The sequence below is a fragment of the Cryptomeria japonica genome, chromosome 1 (genome assembly GCF_030272615.1).
Source record: "Cryptomeria japonica chromosome 1, Sugi_1.0, whole genome shotgun sequence".
Taxonomy (NCBI): Eukaryota; Viridiplantae; Streptophyta; class Pinopsida; order Cupressales; family Cupressaceae; genus Cryptomeria; species Cryptomeria japonica.
Window position 1 is genome coordinate 659,110,061 of NC_081405.1, and position 21,850 is coordinate 659,131,910.

Here is a 21,850-nt window from a genome sequence, read left to right on the forward strand (position 1 = left end):
AGGAGCCTTGAGAAAAAGGTGGGAGGATCCTAACAAACTTGAGAGATTCTCTCAACCACCAAGACTCCTTCAATAAATAACTGAGACTTCATTAATTAACTAAGAGTTACTCTAACTAACTAAGACTTATTCCAACTACAATCCTAATCGGACATAACTTGTAGTTGCCTTACATGTAATTACAAAAGTACAAGTAATGTGTAACTTGTATTTTACAAAAATTACTTTTACATGTAACTTGTCAAAACGAAATTACAACTAAAGATTACAAAAGAGAGAAAATTCAACTAAGTGTTAAAAAACACTTAAGTTGCCTTTTGTGAAGACATGAATCCTTGAAATTTCCTAATGCTCACTTGTAGTTCCTCGGGATTCGGTTCATGGGTGTTCTTAGCAACAACCATAGTCTTCACAATAGTGTCGTGACAACGGAGGAGGGCAGAATTGTCTTTATCCAGGATAGACTGGATCTCATGCAGAAAGGCTTGGTGTTTCATCAATGCTTGAATTGAAGATGCCGAGAATTGTTCACTCCTCCATTCATTATGAATCCTCATCTGTAAATCAGCAAGAACTTCTTCTTCTGGAATCAGCTCTCCATCCTGACTTACTATATTGCAAGAGGCCCTTTCACAATGTGAGACAATACCTTGATAGACTTCATCCCGGAATCTCCTTGCATCACTGATCTCCTCAATGAGGGATTTAAGAACAAGGGTTTTGTTTTCCATAAGTTCCTCAAATTCCAAGTACATGACCTTGGAAGAGATGATGGCGCGATCCTGCAAAATACTCAGCTGTTGTTGGGGCATAGTACGCCAGATTGCTAGACTTTTCTCAATACTTTCCAGATTCTTTTTGAAAGTGTTAGAAGTCTGATCCAATTTCTCCTCAATGGTTTCTAGCTTAGACATTATTTGAAAAGTGTCTTTTACCACTTGCATACATTGATCATGAAGCTGATCAATCCAGGAATCCAGTGCTTGTACTTTCTGAGCAGCTCTTTCCACTCCACGAATCGATTCTTGGGAACCAGAAGAACCTATAGAGTAACTCCCTTCAGCAGCAGGTTTTGTGATTTTATGGATGGCTGCCATGAGCTGTCGGTTTTCTTCTTCTAGCTTGTTCTTCTTTGCAAGAAGGTCGTCACATCTTTGCACTAGTGAAGCAACGGAAAACTGAGCATCATGTTTAATGACCTCATGTGTTTGCTTGCCCAATTCTACCTTTGTAACCTTATAATCAGCAGCTGACATTTCATCAAGTGGTTTATCTGCAATAGGTTCCACAATTTCAGCTACTTTCATCTTGTTGCTATCAAAAGTTACCCTAGAAATAGTCTTTGCCTTCTTAGCAACTTTGGATCTGGACTGTTTGAGTTGCTGGTAGTCAAAGGCATCAGGTGAGATCTCTTGCTTCTTTCTTTTCGGGGTGAAAGAACTAAGCCATTGATGCAAAGTCATCAACTGACTTTCAGCAGTAGCTGTAGGCAAAGGAGAAGCAGTTTCTGTTTGAATTACCGTGGTCACCCTGGGAGAAATATCTGTTTGAATAGCGACCACGGTTTGCTCAGTTACCAATGGGCATGAAGATTGCCTCATGAATTCTTCAAAACCAGAAGTGGAAGTATCAATTTTTGATAACTGAATGCAAATGGGATTATCTTCAGGAACTTCCAACACACTTTCTCGTTGTTGATCAGGAGAAGGCCCGTATGCTGAAATGGGAACTGCATTCTGAGGAGACTCATCAATGAGCAAATCAGGAGGAGAAAGAGGCGTCTCAATAGAAACTGGAGGAATGACCTCATGAGGCGTGTCTGAAACTGGAGACATAGGCGCATCATCAGATTGCTGCCCCTCTTCTGGATTATCCAGATCGATCACCCGAACATGGAACCGTGATTTCTCCTTCCCATGAGTAGTTGTCTCCTCAGGAGGAAGCACTACTGCACGACTAACTCGTAACTTGATCCTTGTGCCTGAAGATGAAGCACCCTCCTTATTATCAATCTGAATCTCAGACTTCCGTCCAAGAGGCCCTGTAGAATCATCTTCTTTACCAACCTTGATTTTGATAAGTCTAACAGCATTACTTTTCAGCCATGCGTTAGTGTTGGCCAAGATAGGCTGAAATCTGTCAAGGATGGAGACGCACTCCTTGTGTGACCATTGGATCAAAGGAAGTGGAGCTTCCTCAACCCTTCATGAAGTGTATTTAGGATCAAGTATATGCCCGTCATCGATCATCCCTTGTGGGATATGCACCAAGTTCAAGTCAACAATTTGCTCAACAGTGAGCTTGCAATAATCCATCTTCAGAACTTCGACTTCCGTGTGGAGATCTACCCAGATGTCTTCAATGCGATGAACATGCACAAAGGATTTCTTGATCTTCTCCTTCATACCTCTATAATCAAAATCAGCTCTAGGTTTGAACCTCTTAAGCTTGATTTCCTGCAATTCGACCTCCATGGCCTTAGCCTTCACAGATGTGACAAGGGAGTGTCGACCAATTTTCAATGGATTTGTACTGGAGATCCCCATTCCAACCTTGTGTCTAGCAGACTGAAGAGTATGAACAGCCATAATCTGTCTTCCCAACTCCATAAGAATTATCTTATCGGTTGGGTATCTTGGAAGCATGTATGGCTGTCCATCATAGCACCCAATCCTCATGTAGGTGAAGGTGGGAAATTGCAGGAATAAACACCCATACTCAGACACCTTGACCCATGCCTCATCTGATACTCTTTTATTTCTGAGATCTCTATCAAACTGACACATGAAATATCCGAAGAAAGCATCTTGGACTCTTCTAAAATGTAGCCTGCTAGGTTTCAATGGCAACTGGTCATAATATTCCCAAACTGGTATAAGCGAGCGATCACCCTTGGTAGAAAGACCTGGAAAGTGTCTAAGTGACGCTGCTAAATATACCAAATAAGAATTCATGAAGAAGGTCATAGTGGTAGGAACTGCTGCAAGTTGTTCGCACAAAGCATCGCTGATGATTTCAGCCCATGAAATGTGATGCGACTGCCGTATGAACATGATGAATTGATACATCCATGGCTCAAAGACATTGGAATGGTCAAGGCCCAACATTCTGCTGAGAAGAGTGATGGTGTCTCCTATCTCCCACTTGAAATCACAATGGTACAACTTTGCCCATCTTGAGAAGGAAGGACGTGGCTCTTGAATCCATCTATTGATGTGTCGCTTGCAATCTTTTTCCCTTTTCACATAATACTCTGCTGCACTTTCTTTGGTGATTTCCATATAAACAGGTGCAGGAGGTATTTTGAAGACCTTCTCGATTGTATCCGCATCAAGACGAATTATAGCTTCACCATCATCATTTTTGATGACTCTTGACTCTTTGTCAAAATGATGGGCGCATGCAAGGACAAACTCAGGTTCTAGGGCAGCTACTGGGAAAGAAGATGCATGGTGGATATGGCTGTCCAACAGCCGCTGCAAGTTGTTATCTTGTGGATCTTCTACCCTGTGAATGAATTCTGCCATATCAAGGTGCCCTATTTCTGTGTCCCTGATGCGATCCAATGGAGAAGATACCTGGGAAGGTGTAACCTCGTTCTGGTATTTGTCATATTTGTATTTCATTTTCTTTGGAGTTGGCGACGCCGGCAAATCTAACATTGATTGTGAACCTGGAATGCTGTGATGAAGACTTAAAAGAGTTAAGGCCACATCATAATCAGCTGCAAATATCATTCTTTCTTTTTCAAATGGGAAAAACTTTGATCTCTGAATTTCACGGTTTTGTGAGAGGAAGAGGGAAGATATGTAGAAATGGGAAAATCTTGACTTTGACCAATTTCGGATCTTGGGAGAATTTTCGCAAGTATACAAGTTGGAAAGTACATACATGCAATCGGGGTTTTAAAACCCGAAGACAAGTACACTTGTAAATTCAAAAATGGAGAAATGGACGAAAAATGGGATTTTGACTTGTGGGAAATGATGGGAATGGAAAGTATGGATATGGGGAATGCGAATGAATAGAAACGGGAATATCCGGGAAAGTCATTTTCATGAAAATGGGAAGATCTTTTCAACATGTAATCCGGTATTTAAAACCCGAATTTGCAAGGGAGGGGTATTTCACACCTTTCAAGCTTGGAATTTTAACCAAAAATGATTAAATTCCTTAACCGTAGGGGAAAAACAAGAATTTCCAGCGAACTTGTAATCGAGATTAAAAATCCCGAATACAAGTTTAAGATGGATTTTTAGGAAGAACAATGCGATTCAACAATTGCATTTCAAAGGGGAAGATTTCTTTCACGAAAACCAATTTTTAGGGGAAGAACAACACATGCCAAAAATGCAACTAAAAACGAAAAAATAAAGAAAATAATAAAATGAAGAGAAGAAGGGAAGGAGAACATACCTTTCTTTAAAAATGCAAAATGTTTCTCCAACAATGCAATACTTCTTGAGATAAAGAAGCAAAACCGGACTATCAAACCCTTATCACGTTTTTGTGAAAATGCCCCCAAATGTGGCAGCAATCTTAAACTTGGAGGAGCAAAATGCCAATGAAAGTGTTCATTTCAAGTTTATTGGAGCAAAACGATTAAGGTATTTGCTGGAGCAATAACACCAAAGGTGTTTGAAGAGGTAATAACGCCAAAAGTTAAAAACGCAGCCAAAGAGAATCACGTTTTTGCAAAAAACGTGGTATTCAATACACATTCAATGGATTATTAAATGTGTTGAAACCTATCCCATACTCCACGCCTTGATAGGAAAGAGCAAAACGATTTAGGAGTGTGCAAATTGTTAAAGATTTAACTCCTAAAAACATGGCATTAAAGAAGAACGTGGTTGCTGATTTAGGGCAAAGACCAGCAAATGTATCCTCCAAATGGCGTGAGAGATGTCCAACAAAGCATGAAGATAGGATGCAAACCAAAAAGCCTTCCTCATCCAACGATTTCTCCACAAATTTCGCCTTGAAATGGTCAAAAATAGTTTTTCCCTTGCATTTCGGGTTTTTGGGAGCAAAAGACAAGTTCGATTTGTTCAAAATGAAGCAAATCGGGTTTTGGATAGAAAACAACAATTTCAATTTTTCACTTTTCCCTCTTTCATGCTAAAATCGGGTTTTAAAAGACAAATGACAAGTTTAATTTTTCACTTTTTCACTCATTAAGCCAAAATCGGGTTTTTTTGGACAAATGACAAGTTTAAAATTGTCAAAAATGCACTTTTATGTCAAAATCGGGTTTTTAGATGACAAACTGCAAGTTTAAAAATACTTGTAAGGGGGAAATAAAATCCCTATAACAAGTAAAAAACACTTGCAGATATGTAATGGGGATTTAAAATCCCTATTACATTCGAAAACCATTAAAGTAGCGGTTTTTTGAACAAACTGCAAGTTTACTTGCAGTTGAGCCAAAAAACCCCTATTTTAACTAAAAATGACCAAAAAACAATAAAAAGATAAAAACATCAAAGGGGAAACTTAAAATAAATTACAAGTGACATATTTAGCACAAAAGTGCACATGTAATTGATCAAAAATTCCCCTACAAAGACCAAAACAATGAATATCATTAAAACTTGCAGTTTGAAGAAAATTCTCCACTTGCAGTCTGGGTTTTAAAACCCGAAATTGAAGGAAAGGCATAGCAAACGAATCCAGAATTGGACGAAATTCGAAACGTAGTTCGAGAATGGACTGAGGATCAAGCCAGTCCAAGGATTAGTCAAAATTCTGCCTCGGGAAGCGTGCCATAGAGTAAAAATTTCAATTTTTTCATAAAAATTTCACTGTAGTGGTCCTTCATTTTTGAAAACAAAAATGAGGACAACAACTGGCTCTGACTGGGGAATTCTCTCATTTATCCTTCAAGATTATGAGAGAAAAGAATCCAGAACTCTAAGTGCCTTCCTTTTATCCATTGGGTCACAGGGTCAAACAAAGCAAAAACAAACAAACGAAAGACGAAAAACAAACAAGAGAAAGACATTATGTACAAAAAGTTACCTCGAATCTTTATTCAAAGTAATGCTTCAAATGCTGACCATTATACGGCAGTGGAAATGGTGTTCCATCATGATAAGCCAAGATAAAACTATCTTCTCCAGCAATACGGTGAATGGTGAAGGGTCCTCTCCAAAGAGAATCAAATTTGCCATGTAAACCTTTCGGTTCCCTTCGTTTATCCCAAAGCAAAACACGATCACCAATTTGGAATCCTTTTTGCTTTGCTTTCTTATCAAAAAGAATTTTGACCTGTTGCTGATGCTGAGCAATTCGGTCTACCACTTGTGTTCTTTGTTCTTCCAGCTGGGAAAGATACATGATCCTTTTGTCTAAAGCATTCTCATAAGTTTGATCCTCAATTTCTTTAGATAACTTGAGAGCAGGAAGTTCCAAAGTGATGGGTATTTCTGCATTGATCCCATAAAGAAGTTGAAATGGTGACATACCAATAGCCCTTTTAGGTGTAATCTTGTCCGCCCATAAAGCATCAAAAAGAGCCTTATGCCAGGACCTTTGATTTTCCTCCACAAGCTTGCGAATAATAGTAATCAAATTCTTGTTACTACATTCCGCTTGACCATTACCTTGGGGGTAGTAATCAGATGAATGAGTTAACAAGATATTATACTCAAAGCAAAATTGTGAAATTTCTGAGGAAGAGAAGGTAGCTGCATTATCAGTCACAATTTTGAATGGAACACCAAACCTGGAAATAATATTCTCCTTGAGGAACCTGCATACTACCTCAGAAGTAGCGTTCTTTACTGGTATGGCTTCCACCCACTTGGTGAAATAATCAGTAGCTGTAAGGACATAGGAATGACCTGCACTTGAGGAGGGATTGATCACACCAATGAAATCAATGCCCCATTGTCGGAAAGGTTCTTCAACAATAACCGGCTTCAATGGTAATGCTGCAAGCTTTGGTTGCCTACAAACTGCTGACAATGTACACACTTACGTACCCACCGGAAAGCATCTTGGAAGAGTGTAGGCCAATAATATTTTGCTCTCAAAATTTTATGAGCGGTTACTGGCGCAGAAAAATGTCCACCACAAGCCTTGTCATGGAAAGATTCCAGCAATTTAGTTTGTTGCGCTTTGTCAACACAACGGAGGAAAGTACCGTCAATGGCTTTTTTGTACAAACCAGTATCCCATAATACGAAGTTTGCAGCTTTCAACTTGATACTTCTTTTTTCCTTGAATGTCAAATGTTGTGGACATTCGCCATAGGTCAAGAAAAATGCTATATTAGAGTACCATTCATCAGTAGTACTAACAAACAACACCTTGGGAAGATCTCCTGAATCATCCAACTCCTGCTCCTTCGGAATACCTTTTGCCATTAGCTGACAGAGTCCTCTTCCTCGAACAAGCTTTGTAGGCTTGATCTCCAAGTCATATTCTTGGATTTTAGCAATCCAATTTCCTCTTTTTGTACCAAACTCCTGTTGTGTTAAGATAGATTTGACTAATGTATCAGGAACTAACACAACGGTATGAGAATTCAAGATGTAAAAACGGAAGTTCTTAACTGCTTTTACCACCGCATAGGCATTCTTCTCAATAGAGGAATATTTGAGTTCATGAGACTTCAGAGGACAACTCATGAAAGCGATAGGAGATTCAATTCCTTCTGAATTTTTTTGCATCAGAATAGCTGACAGAGTATGCTCGGAAGCATAGCTATACATAATGAACTCCTTGGTGTAGTTAGGACAAACCAACACGGGTGCATGAGCAATTGCATCTTTAATTTCATTGAATGCCGCTCTTCCTTCAGAATTCCAATGGACAGAAGACTTTCCTTTCATCATGTCCACAATATGACGAGTCTTCTCCGCAAAGTCAGGAATGAATCTTCGCAGAAAATTAACCTTACCAAAAAAGGAATGAACGGCAGTCTTGTTGGACGGCAAGGGGAGATTCTGAATAGATTTAACCCTCTCAGGATCAACTTTTATACCTTCCTTGGAAACAATGTGACCAAGAAGTTTTCCTTCCGTCACCCCAAAAATTGACTTCTTGGGATTAAGAGAGATGCCATGCTTGCGACATCTTTCAAGTACATCTTGTAGATGAAAAAGATGATTCTCATGATCTTTAGAAAAAACAGTAAGATCATCAAGATATACTACAATATACCTTCCAACAATACCACGGAAAGCCAAGTCCATAGCTCGCTGGAAAGTAGCTCCTGCATTGATCAACCCAAAAGGCATTCTTCGGTATGCAAATGTACCCCATGGAGTGGTGAATGCAGTCTTGTGTTGATCAGGTTCACTAACCTCAATCTGATTGTATCCCGAAAATCCATCTAGCATAGATAGCATCTCGGAACCTGTCACCGTTTGCAAGACTTGATCCATGATTGGCAATGGATAATTGTCTTTGAGTGATAGCTGATTAAGATTTCTAAAATCCACACAGATACGTATTTCTCCATTCTTCTTATGCACTGGTACTATATTCGCCAACCATGTTGAATGATGGATGGGAAAGATAATCCGAGCATCAAGCATCTTTTGAACTTCAGAAAGAATGGTACCTGAAATCTTCGGATTATATTGGCGTTGCTTCTATCTGAAAGGTTCTGCGCCAAGCTTGAGAGGAATGTCATGTTGCACTTCTTTGGGTTGGAAGGACTTTAGATCATCATATGAGTACGCCAAGACATCATGGTATTGGCGCAAAAGCTGAATAAACTGATCTCTCTCATCTGAAGTGCAGTTATTGCCAATATTGACAAACTTTGGATCTCTGTCAGATCCAATATTATATTTCTCATATCCCATAGGAGAATCAGTACTCTCTTGTTGACGTATCTTGATATAACGATCATGTTGATCGAAAAGTTTTTCAAGAGAAACCAACCCCTTGGGAATTTTATTTCCTTTCAGCTGAAGGATATTTTCATCAGATTCAGATGATGAATCAGGTACCGAATCTGATGACAAAGAAGAAGGAGAATTACTTCCTTCAAAATACAGGTTATTGAAACCATCCTCAGTTTGCAAGAAATTATTGATCTGCTTATCATCATTGAAGATCTGCCAATGATCCCAATTATCTGGCACACTCGGTCTGCAGATTATCTCAATAATATATTTATCTTGACCAAAGTCAAGATGAGGGATTAAGGAAGTAGCTGAAACAGCAAGAGAATCTGCTCTATCATTGTATTCACGAGGAACAACTGAGATATTGAAAGAATCGAAATCTTCAATATTCTCCCACACCAAATTGCGGTAGTGCTTGAGTCTGTCATTCTTAGTTTGATATATGTTTCTCACTTGACAAACAATTAATTCTGCATCACTTTGGGCATGAAGGTTTCTGATTCCTCTTTTCAATGCAACACTCATCCCTAACAAAAGCGACTCATATTCAGCCGTATTGTTAGTATTAGCAAATTGCAACTTGAAAGAGTAAGGGAAGTGTTACCTATTTTTCGCTCCTGGCTGAAAAATAGGTTGAGAAATGCTAGCATGAACAAAGGAAAGCTAGTGTTTACTAATTCTCTATTTTTTTTTTGTGTTTTAAAGATGGTGTTTCTAAGTACTTCTAGTCTGTAACAACAAAGAGAGAAACATCTCATTGCAAAAGAAAGTATTTTATTCATATTCAAAATTGCGTCCCACACAAGGAGCCGTGGGACTAGCTACATGCATCTAGTACAGAAAGGAAATATACATATATGTATGCACAAGTACAAAGGAAAAAATGAGGAAAGGCATGTCAAGAATGGAACCAGTCATTGCCTGAATGACTGGAACAGTTGAGGTACGCTCGTCGTCGCCTTTGTCTTGCTGCTCCACCCTGGTCCGTTGATGCTTTCCTTCTGATATCTGCAAAAAATTGAAACAAACAATGTGTTAGAACATTTGTTCTAAGCAATAGCTGGCTGCATTTCTGACATATGTACTAATGCACGCATATATATATATGATCCCTACATACATCAAATGCATATAACTCGCATCACAGAGGAATCTCGAAAGGCAAAAAATCAGATCAAAGGAAAGTCACCATACATATGCATTTTTTGCTAACAGGTTTGTTTCATGTGCAGGAAAAGGAAAAAGGACAGCTTGCTGGTTATGAAATTCACTAAGATGAGTGGAGATGAATGCGGCTCCCACAAGGGTTGAGCCCAGCTCATGTGAGGAATGGCAAGGTTTCATACAATCAAATCATGTCAGGGCTGGTAATAAAAGGAAGAAGAGTAACAAAAACGCAAGTATGCAATCACATTATCAAATATCTGCCTATGATCAACATCTACAAATGATCAACAAGACGACATTTTATGCATCAAGCCTAAAAGATTCTTATGATAAGCTGGAAAAGGCGTGATTGATCAGACATTTCAACAAATTCAAGACAGCTGCGTCCTTGGAAATAATATGCAGATTTTAAGAGAATAATGTTTAAATGGCAGCTACAGTTTTCATAAAATATCTATTTTTAATGCACAGCATTGAATGGCAGATGACAAAAGGATGGTTTCTAGTGTTTGTTTTTCACCATTTTCAGTCCAAACAGTCATTCAAAGATGCACACAGCAGTAAAGTTATCAAAGGAGTACACAGTGGTCATGATCAGACAAGGATGTACTTGAATCAGCTGTGAGTGTCAATGGCAATCAACTTTTAGAATGGTGAGACAACCAAAATGGGGGCACATTAAAGATCTACATAGATCCATTAAACTTTGTGAACCAGCTACGATAAGCTCAGACCTTGAATATCGCTATCTTGGACCTGGTTTAGAGGCACACCTTTACTACACAGACTCAGAAACATATTCAGCATTCATTGCCAATACTGATCAGACAAAAGATTTAGCTACAACATTTAATGGAAACACTTATAGCTTGTCTGCATGGTCTATGAGCATCCTTCCGGATTGTAAAAAATGTTGTCTTCAATACAACCCTTCCAGAATCAAAGGAAGGATTTACATGGATTGGGAGCCTGGAAGAAGATAGGTATGGTGTTGAATGTCTTGCTTCAGAGACTACTTCCCCTACTGTTCCAGAAGATTTCCGTTGCCCAATTCCATTAAAGTTGATGAAAGATCCTGTTATTGTTGCTACAGGACAGACGTATGACCGATTATTTATTCAGAAATGGTTTGATTCAGGTCACAAAACATGCCCTAGGACTCAATAAGTCTTGCCTCACATAATTTTGACACCAAATTATGTGCTTCGAAGCTTGATTACTCAATGGTGTGAAACTCATGGTGTTGAAGTACCAAGTAAAGCAAGTCCCAGTGGCTCCAGTGTATGCAGTAACAGCTCTAATGTTTGTTTTGAAGATTAAAGAGGTATAGATATTTTGGTTCAGAAACTTTCTTGTAGAGAGACAGATGTGCAAAGAGCTGCTGTAGAGGAAATTCGATTACTTGCAAAGAGAATTTCAGATAGTAGGATTTTAATTGCAGAGGCAGGGGCTATCAGTTATGTAATAGAAGTCTTAAAGCATGGGAGCTTAATATGCAGGAGAAGCCAGATTGAAGGATTCTTTATCTTTGATTTTATGCAAGAGGTCTGTTGAGATTTTTGTTTCAGCTTGGCGTCAGCATTTCTTTGTAAAATGTGTTCATTTCAATTCGACGATACTTTCTGCACCAGCTTTAGGATTGGCCAAAAATATATTGTTTCAAATGCACAACAAAATGCCAAGTTGCTATTGTTGGAAGTATCACAGTAAAGACTATATAAAAGGAGATTGGAAGGCCGTTTCAGTCAAGACAAGAAATTGGCAGCGGAGGAAGGGGCTACGATGCTATGGGTGTATGGCAGCTTTTGGATAGCTGGAGCATTGATTATAATAGGAGGAAGTCTGTTCGATTTGAATCATGCACGACTGATAGTTCTAATCGCAACCATTTATTCTATGTATTGTGCTAAGTTTGTACTGGATGGTTTGGCTTAGTTTTTTGCATAAACTTGGCTTTATATCAAATGACATTTTGAATTACTTACTCAAAACCAGTAGAAAAGAAAATGAGAGCAAGTGTCCGAGTCAAGAAGCTGAAGAAACTACAAACAGTGCCAAAAAAGTTCAAACATCCTCCCCAAAGCACTACCTCTAAATTATCAAGCAAATCTCATAAGACTAGACCATCTAGTGAAAGATCACAAACTGGTCAGTCTGCACAGGCAATTGGAGAATCATCAACCATCAGATCAGCTAAAGCAGATCCATCTCTTGCAGATTCAGGGTTGCATATACTACATAGTTCAGACCATTATACAACTTTGGGTCTCTCGCGCTATGAGGAAATAGATATGGTAGTCCTCAAACGAGATTACAGGAAGAGGGCAAGACTGCAGGGAGAGAGGAAGGATTAAGATACCTGTTGTGGATTCGGTTATATCGAGTGAGGAAGCTTACAGAGTTTTTCCAGAAAATGGAAAAGGATATCCGTATAAATTATCTATTCGCAAGAATAGTGAAACTTATAGCTGTAGAGCTCTATTGCACACATACTGCTGCTTGCATTTTTTATTATCTGGCAACAACCCTTCCAGAATCAAAGGAAGGATTTACATGGATTGGGAGCTTAACTTTGGGTGATTACCACTTTAGAGATTTCAGAGAGATCAGTGTTGAGAGGCGGTACATAACAACACTTTATTTTGCCATTGTTACCATGGCTATCGTTGGTTATGGTGACATACATGCTGTGAACACAAGGGAGATGATATTTGTTATGATATATGTTTCATTTGACATGATTCTTGGTGCCTATTTGATTGGTAACATGACAGCACTAATTGTTAAGGGATCCAAGACTGAAAGATTTAGAGATAGAATGACCGATCTCATCAGATACATGAATAGAAATAAGCTTGGGAGGGACATAAGGGCACAAATTAAGGGCCATGTGCGTTTGCAGTATGAGAGTAGTTATAGTGAAGCTATTGTTCTTCACGATATTCCAATATCTATTCGTGCAAAGGTCTCCCCAATCATTATATATGTCAGAGGTTGAACAGGTGCCTCTTTTCAAGGGATGTAGCTCTGAATTTATAAGTCAGATTGTAACGAGATTGCATGAGGAGTTTTTTCTTCCTGGTGAAGTCATAATGGAGCAAGGAAATGCGGTAGATCAACTTTACATTATTTCTAGTGGTTCTTTGGAAGAAATACTTGCTGCTGGGGATGGATTGGAGGATACTATTTCACGGCTTGAACCACATAGCATATTTGGTGAAATTGCTGTGCTTTGCAAGATTCCATAGCCTTACACAGTTCGTGTTTGTGAGTTGTGTAGGCTATTGCAACTAGAAAAACAATCTTTTGTTAATATTCTACAACTTTATTTCAAAGATGGACGACAGGTCCTAACCAACCTCCTTGAGGGAAAAGAAACAGATCTGAGAATCAAGCAGCTGGAATCAGATATCACTCTTCTAATTGCAAAGCAAGAAGCCGAATTAGCATTACAAGTAAACAGCGCTGCTTACCATGGTGATTTATATCATCTAAAGAATTTGATTAGGGCTGGTGAAGATCCAGCTCGGGCTGACTATGATGGAAGGACAGCTTTGCATTTGGCTGCATCTAAAGGATATGAAGAGATCGCATTATTTCTCATACAAGCTGGAGCAGATGTCAATTCTATAGATAAATTTGGAAATACACCCTTGCTAGAGGCTGTCAAGGGTGGGCATGATCGGGTCGCTTCTTTACTTTCTGAGAATAAAGCATCTTTGATTTTAGAAGATGCTGGGAATTTTCTCTGCAAATAGAAGCAAATGCCGAGCAAGTTCGAATGCCATGAAATATTTCAGAAAAACACAGAGAGGAAAGCCATGCATATTACATTGAAAAGCATTTTTTCCTTCCAGAATCGGTAAGGGATAGCAAACCTGTGCAGAATAGCAGATGCAAGATGGAAGGATCGCGCCCAGCAAGGAAGCCAAGCTTCGAACACCCAAAAAATGCTCAAAAACGCAACAGATTTCCATGACGGCTCCATAAATTGAGCCCGAAACTAGCAAATACGCAGAGAGAAGAGCAGGCCGTAAGCAAAAAGAGGGCCTAGCACTCATTTCGGCACCCAACACAAAGAAGAAACCGACTTTTTTCTTCTTTCCACGCCCAGCTCAAACCCTAGCGGCGCCCAGAAGGATGCAGAGCAAAGTTTCCAGAAGTCGAACATCAAAAGTGAAGAGCAAATGAACTTTTAGGGTTATGTTTCCCCTAAAATATCTTCATAAAAAAAAATCGCCTATGTTTCCTTCGCATTCTTTCTCCTCTCTTCTATGCCACGTTAATTGTTGGAAGCCACATGGTAAGGTTCGCATATGCATCCAAGTGATTTTAATCACTTTAACACTTTGTAACTCTTTCTTGTTTCCTAAGTGATTTCATATCACTTAATGTCCCCCCTTGCAAATTTCTTAGCAAGTTTTTTCATTTAAAACTCAAAAATACGCCCTCAAAGATGTAAGCAAATGTTTTTAAAGTTTTCCTTTTTATTAAAAATTTATTATTATTTGATCAAACATAGGTTTGATTTTATTTTATTTTATATTTAAAAAAAATAATAAAATATAATAAAAAAAATTTTATTTATTAAAGTGTAAATCAAACACTTTTATTAAATATATTTTTTTTATTACATTTTATTATTTAATAAATAAAAATAATAAAATTGTCTTATTAAGGTGGTTTATTTATCACTTTAAATAAAACAATTCTATTATTTTTATATTATTAAAACCTTTAAATATAAATGAAAATAAAGTCAAACAAATGTCTGACCAGATAATAATAAATCTTTTTTTTAAAAAAAATCACTTTATTAGATATTTTGTTTGGACAAAGGGAGGGATATTTTTGCATTTATGAGGGCTTGCAGGCCTGTCAGGGGCATTTCAGGGTCATTTATGTTGCATTTATGAGATTTTATGGTTGCAGAATGGATGACTTAACCTTTTGGCTCAGGTTTATCCCTTTTCAGATATTTTTGAGGCCCAAAAAGTAGGTTTTTTGAGTTTGCTCGACCTAAAATCAGGAGGTGGAGTCTTCTTGATAACTTTGGAAAAAGGCATATATACTGGGAGCCTTCATTTTTGTAAGGGTTCTGATTCATTCATCTTGGAGCAGACTGTAATTTTTTAGTTCTCTCTGCAAGAAGGGATGTCTTTGTAACACATTTTCAGGAGTTATAAAGCTTGGTGATACCTGTTTGGCAAGGATAATAGCTTGGTTTGCTTCTCTACTTCTCATCTTTCTCTGTTACTGCATCTTCAGGGTTAGTCAGTTCTTTGGTGGTTGGCTTTTGCCCCCGTAAAATTTACATTTCCTTTTGATGCCTTATGCAGAAACATATATACTACTTGCAGGTCATAAGCTGTGTGTTAATGATTAATAGTCTTAGGTTGTGAAAAGGATTTTTCCCTCTTAGGACTGATTATCCAGCCTGCTTATGAAGCATTGATGCAAGGGTCATGGGTTGTTGGTTAGTGTAAAAAAGGGTTTATTACCACTGTTGTACTGTGTGTCCTTTGCTTAGTTAGATTTCAAAAATACCATCTGGTGCAATCACCTTAGATTCAATTTTAGTTTTTATGTTTTCTCCTCCTTACTCTTTTCCTTGAGGAAATTGTTAGTTTAGGTGCAGAATCTGAAAAGAACCAGCTTACTCTGGAGGTTCACTCCATTTTTTAGGCAACCCACAGGCCTAGGAGTGTTCCCATGTGTCACAAGCCTGCTGAGTTGATAGCTTAGCAAACAGGGGTGCAGGTTCAAGTGATAACAGGAAGATCTCTCCCTTGGGAGATATAAGAACTACACCAGCTCCGGATCCATTCGTAGCACAGCTGCCATCAAATTCAAGAGTCCATACATCATTTGAACTGTTGTTTTCATTGGAATGATTAGAGCTGCCTTCATCCGAGATGAGTGCATTGTGAAAAGAAAAGTTATCATCTCCTTCCATAGGAGAGGATGAACTTTCCTCTTGAATAGACGAAGAATGAAGCTCTTCTTGTTGAGGAGATGATATACTTTCATCAACAAATGAAGATGTGGCTTCTTCAACCATAACATATGAACTGGATGACCCATCTTCTGATGCTTGGTCCTGATCAGTATGAACAAAACTTTCATTTGCTGAAAGTAATGAAATATCAGAGCTGCTAGAAGGATAATCTTCAGCAAATTCTGAAATTTCATCTATATGGAGGTAATAATTCCCAAAACCTGAAGATTCAAAAAGAATCTGAGCATGAGGGTCATTGGATTTGACAACCGTGTACTTGGTCTCTCTTTCAGGAATTAACTTCTGCACAACACCTTTAACAGGTATTCTTGCTTCTGTCATATCCATGTTGAGTTCACCTCCAACATCTTTACAAAAATTACGGCCAAGCAACATTCCGTATGATGCAGGAACGTCAGCCACCAAGACAGTCATCTTTATTTTATTATCCGAAAAAGCAGCAAATGCAAATTGCGCGTCCTTGATTTGTCCAATAAGGGGCACTTGTTTGTTCTCCATGGAATAACAATGACCAAAAGTTTTGGTCAAAGTCAGCCCCAAAGCTTGAGCAACTTTCGCGGGCATGACATTATCAGAAGCACCAGAATCCAAGACACAATTGCTTAGTTGAAAACCATTGATCAACAAGGAAATGTAAAAAGGTTCTATCTTTCCCTGGGTGGTAGACGGAATGGTTACCAAATGATTGGGCAACTTTTTGGGTTCTTGTGGGATAGTGTTTTCGAGTATAGGACGAGTCTCCTTACTTTTAACAAAATCAGCTAATCTATCAAATTGATCAGGATTAGCTTGCAAATACTCAACTTCGGACATTTGAATCTTAGTCTTCCTTGCATGGTCAATAATATCAAAGGCTTGAAATGAACCAGCTGGAAAAGGATTAACATTGTCCGATAATGTTTTGGGGTTGGGCATGCTGGGCTTGGGATCAACAGATGAAGCAAGAGGAGGACTTTTATTACTTGGTTTTTCGCTGCATCTTTTGGAATATAAGGTAGCGGCGTTCCTCTTTGAGCAATAACAACAGGTGGTTGTAAATCACTTGCGATCTTTACAGCTTCTTCTTGCTGGGCCAACCGGGTTTGGGATCTTGTCGTTACAGCAAATGCTTGGCTATGAGCCCTACTGGTAGCAACAGAGTCATCATAGTGCATGTAACGTATAGCAGAGTCGCCAGTCACTTCTTCTTCTTCTTGTTGAGGAAGAGCAACTTCATCGGACTGATAATCAAAATAAGAAGACTCATTTTGATCAGTCTCATAATAGCCAACTGCTGCCTTTGAAGGAGGTGGCTCAAGTGCAAGTCTCTTCGGAGGGGGAGGCAACTTGGGTTGATTTTTGGCAGCATAACTGGCAGCAGTATTAGGATATGTCCTTCTTGGGATATCCTTGTACGGTGCGGGGTAGGAATTCTGAGACACTTGCTTCTTTAAAGCAAGAAGTTCATTTGCCAATTTCTGTACCATTGGATCGGTAGAACCAGAAAATGAACCATCCATATGCGAACCTCCTTTGGACCGATTAGAATCCTTCTTGATCTTACCAGCTAAGATCAAATCGTCCTCAATTTTAGTAGCCATTGATTGAGCAACTTCTAAATCAGCAGGAGATGCTCGTCTTAAGAAGAAACTGACCTCGGGCAATTGAGTGTTGATGAAAAAACACTTGAGGTTTTCAGGAGTAGGCTTAGAATTAACAGGAATTCTATTTGCTAATTTGTTAAATTTAGCAATGAATTCACGCATGCCTTCATGCGTATCCTTCTTCATTTGTGTCAACTGGGCCAACAAGGCATGTTCATCTTCTGCAGGCTTGAAACGTTCCTCGAACTTGTCTCTCAATGAGTTCCATGAGACGATTGAACCAGCAGTAAGATTGAAAAACCAGTCTGCTGCAATACCTTGAAGAGTCTCTATAAACAAACGAACAGCAACATCTTGATGTTCAACCCCAAGAACACCACATGCCATATAAAAAGACTTGACATGTTCATCTGGGTGTTGCTTTCCATCGCCATAAAATTTGGGAAGATTTTTGCGTGAACCTTGTGGAAGCCGATGAAGAGGCGGGGTTAATGCCAAAGGACCAAAAGCTACTCCCCATGGACCGGGAGGAGGAAGTGGAGGTGGATTAGCCATATTAGGTAGTGAAGGTATTAGTGGTTTGAAAAAGAAGGAAGAATTTTCACTTGGGATGGATTTCTTCTTCCTTGAAGGAGGATAACTTGTGGTTCGTGAAAGGGAAGATGTACTAGTGAGCAAAAAGGATCTAGCTCTTTCAGCAATAGATGTTTCTTCTGAATATTCACCTTTCTTCCGACGAACGTAAACCCGTGAACTTTCCAGCTTTAAAGAAATGAAAGAATTTCCAAGTTCTTCTTTCAAAAACAGCAGGACACTAGTCTTCAAACGAAAGCGTAAGGCTTCCGAATGCGTCCGTGTCCCCAGCAGAGTCGCCAAAAAAACAGTTGGTTGAAAATTTTGTACACTTGGGGGAAATATACAAAATTGTGGTTTCAACCACAGCACATGAGTAAAAACTCTCCTAATTAAGGGAAGGCTCCCCCTATCTAACTAAAACTGAAATAAAAACAGGATGGGACAGCAGTCTTCCTTCTTTCTTCAAGAAAGACAATATCCTTTTCTCTTCACAGAAAAGGATAGCGATTGAAAACGAACAATAGTAACTACTTTCAAGTGAAATGAGAGAAAGGAAATGAAGTTTCCTGAAAGCGCAAAGACTTCCGTCACTTCTTTCGGGACGGGACAGCAATATCAAGTTCAAAGACTTGACTATTGGAAGTCCTATCTACCCTTTGCTATACTAAATTTTACAACGAATAAAAGATAACAGCTCAAAGACTGAAATAATCTATTCTTTTAACACAAAGACAAGAACTAGTGCAAGCTCAAAGACTTGCTGCTCTTTCAAGAGGGTTTCCTATTTTAATTAATCTTCTCTACTTGCAGCTCAAAGACTTCAAATCAGATTGGACTAAGCTCCTTTAGAAACACTTTGCATAGAAGAAATAAAAAGATTCAAACTCAAACATGTAGTTCAAAGACTCAAAACTTGAGTAATCCTTCTTTATTATTCTTCAAAAACTTTCAATCCACATACATAAGCTCAAAGACTTCTTGCTGTAAATTTGGCAGAGTTTTTGCTTGCTTTCGAAAAGATATATTTACAATGGACCTCTCAAGTATTTATAGAAGAGGAGCCTTGAGAAAAAGGTGGGAGGATCCTAACTAACTTGAGAGATTCTCTCAACCACCAAGACTCCTTCAATAAATAACTGAGACTTCATTAATTAACTAAGAGTTACTCTAACTAACTAAGACTTATTCCAACTACAGTCCTAATCGGACATAACTTGTAGTTGCCTTACATGTAATTACAAAAGTACAAGTAATGTGTAACTTGTATTTTACAAAAATTACTTTTACATGTAACTTGTCAAAACGAAATTACAACTAAAGATTACAAAAGAGAGAAAATTCAACTAAGTGTTAAAAAACACTTAAGTTGCCTTTTGTGAAGACATGAATCCTTGAAATTTCCTAATGCTCACTTGTAGTTCCTCGGGATTCGGTTCATGGGTGTTCTTAGCAACAACCATAGTCTTCACAATAGTGTCGTGACAACGGAGGAGGGCAGAATTGTCTTTATCCAGGATAGACTGGATCTCATGCAGAAAGGCTTGGTGTTTCATCAATGCTTGAATTGAAGATGCCGAGAATTGTTCACTCCTCCATTCATTATGAATCCTCATCTGTAAATCAGCAAGAACTTCTTCTTCTGGAATCAGCTCTCCATCCTGACTTACTATATTGCAAGAGGCCCTTTCACAATGTGAGACAATACCTTGATAGACTTCATCCCGGAATCTCCTTGCATCACTGATCTCCTCAATGAGGGATTTAAGAACAAGGGTTTTGTTTTCCTTAAGTTCCTCAAATTCCAAGTACATGACCTTGGAAGAGATGATGGCGCGATCCTGCAAAATACTCAGCTGTTGTTGGGGCATAGTACGCCAGATTGCCAGACTTTTCTCAATACTTTCCAGATTCTTTTTGAAAGTGTAAGAAGTCTAATCCAATTTCTCCTGAATGGTTTCTAGCTTAGACATTATTTGAAAAGTGTCTTTTACCACTTGCATACATTGATCATGAAGCTGATCAATCCAGGAATCTAGTGCTTGTACTTTCTGAGTAGCTCTTTCCACTCTACGAATCGATTCTTGGGAACCAGAAGAACCTATAGAGTTACTCCCTTCAGCAGCAGGTTTTGTGATTTTATGGATGGCTGCCATGAGCTGTCGGTTTTCTTCTTCTAGCTTGTTCTTCTTTGCAAGAAGGTCGTCACATCTTTGCACTAGTGAAGCAACGGAAAACTGAGCATCATGTTTAATGACCTCATGTGTTTGCTTGACCAATTCTACCTTTGTAACCTTATAATCAGCAGCTGACATTTCATCAAGTGGTTTATCTGCAATAGGTTCCACAATTTCAGCTACTTTCATCTTGTTGCTATCAACAATTACCCTAGAAATAGTCTTTGCCTTCTTAGCAACTTTGGATCTGGACTGTTTGAGTTGCTGGTAGTCAAAGGCATCAGGTGAGATCTCTTGCTTCTTTCTTTTTGGGGTGAAAGAACTAAGCCATGGAGGCAAAGTCATCAACTGACTTCCAGCAGTAGCTGTAGGCAAAGGAGAAGCAGTTTCTGTTTGAATTACCGTGGTCACCCTGGGAGGAATATCTGTTTGAATAGCGACCACGGTTTGCTCAGTTACCAATGGGCATGAAGATTGCCTCATGAATTCTTCAAAACCAGAAGTGGAAGTATCAATTTCTGATAACTGAATGCAAATGGGATTATCTTCAGGAACTTCCAACACACTTTCTCGTTGTTGATCAGGAGAAGGCCCGTATGCTGAAATGGGAACTGCATTCTGAGGAGACTCATCAATGAGCAAATCAGGAGGAGAAAGAGGCGTCTCAATAGAAACTGGAGGAATGACCTCATGAGGCGTGTCTGAAACTGGAGACTTAGGCGCATCATCAGATTGCTGCCCCTCTTCTGGATTATCCAGATTGATCACCCGAACATGGAACCGTGATTTCTCCTTCCCACAAGTAGTTGTCTCCTCAGGAGGAAGCACTACTGCACGACTAACTCGTAACTTGATCCTTGTGCCTGAAGATGAAGCACCCTCCTTATTATCAATCTGAATCTCAGACTTCCATCCAAGAGGCCCTGTAGAATCATCTTCTTTACCAACCTTGATTTTGATAAGTCTAACAGCATTACTTTTCAGCCATGCGTTAGTGTTGGCCAAGATAGGCTGAAATCTATCAAGGATGGAGACGCACTCCTTGTGTGACCATTGGATCAAAGGAAGTGGAGCTTCCTCAACCCTTCGTGAAGTGTATTTAGGATCAAGTATATGCCCGTCATCGATCATCCCTTGTGGGATATCCGCCAAGTTCAAGTCAACAATTTGCTCAACAGTGAGCCTGCAATAATCCATCTTCAGAACTTCGACTTCCGTGCGGAGATCTACCCAGATGTCTTCAATGCGATGAACATGCACAAAGGATTTCTTGATCTTCTCCTTCATACCTCTATAATCAAAATCAGCTCTAGGTTTGAACCTCTTAAGCTTGATTTCCTGCAATTCAACCTCCATGGCCTTAGCCTTCACAGATGTGACAAGGGAGTATCGACCAATTTTCAATGGATTTGTACTGGAGATCCCCATTCCAACCTTGTGTCTAGCAGACTGAAGAGTATGAACAGC

At 39.0% G+C, this 21,850-nt stretch overlaps 1 protein-coding gene and 1 pseudogene across 1 annotated transcript in view; both read left to right on the forward strand.

Moving 5' to 3' along the window:
• Window positions 1–21,850, forward strand: part of LOC131858323 (serine carboxypeptidase-like 17) — a 112,877-nt gene that overhangs the window by 53,371 nt on the left and 37,656 nt on the right. The gene's annotated exons all lie outside the window — the stretch shown is intronic.
• LOC131047791 (potassium channel SKOR-like) lies at window positions 10,682–13,789 on the forward strand (annotated as a pseudogene).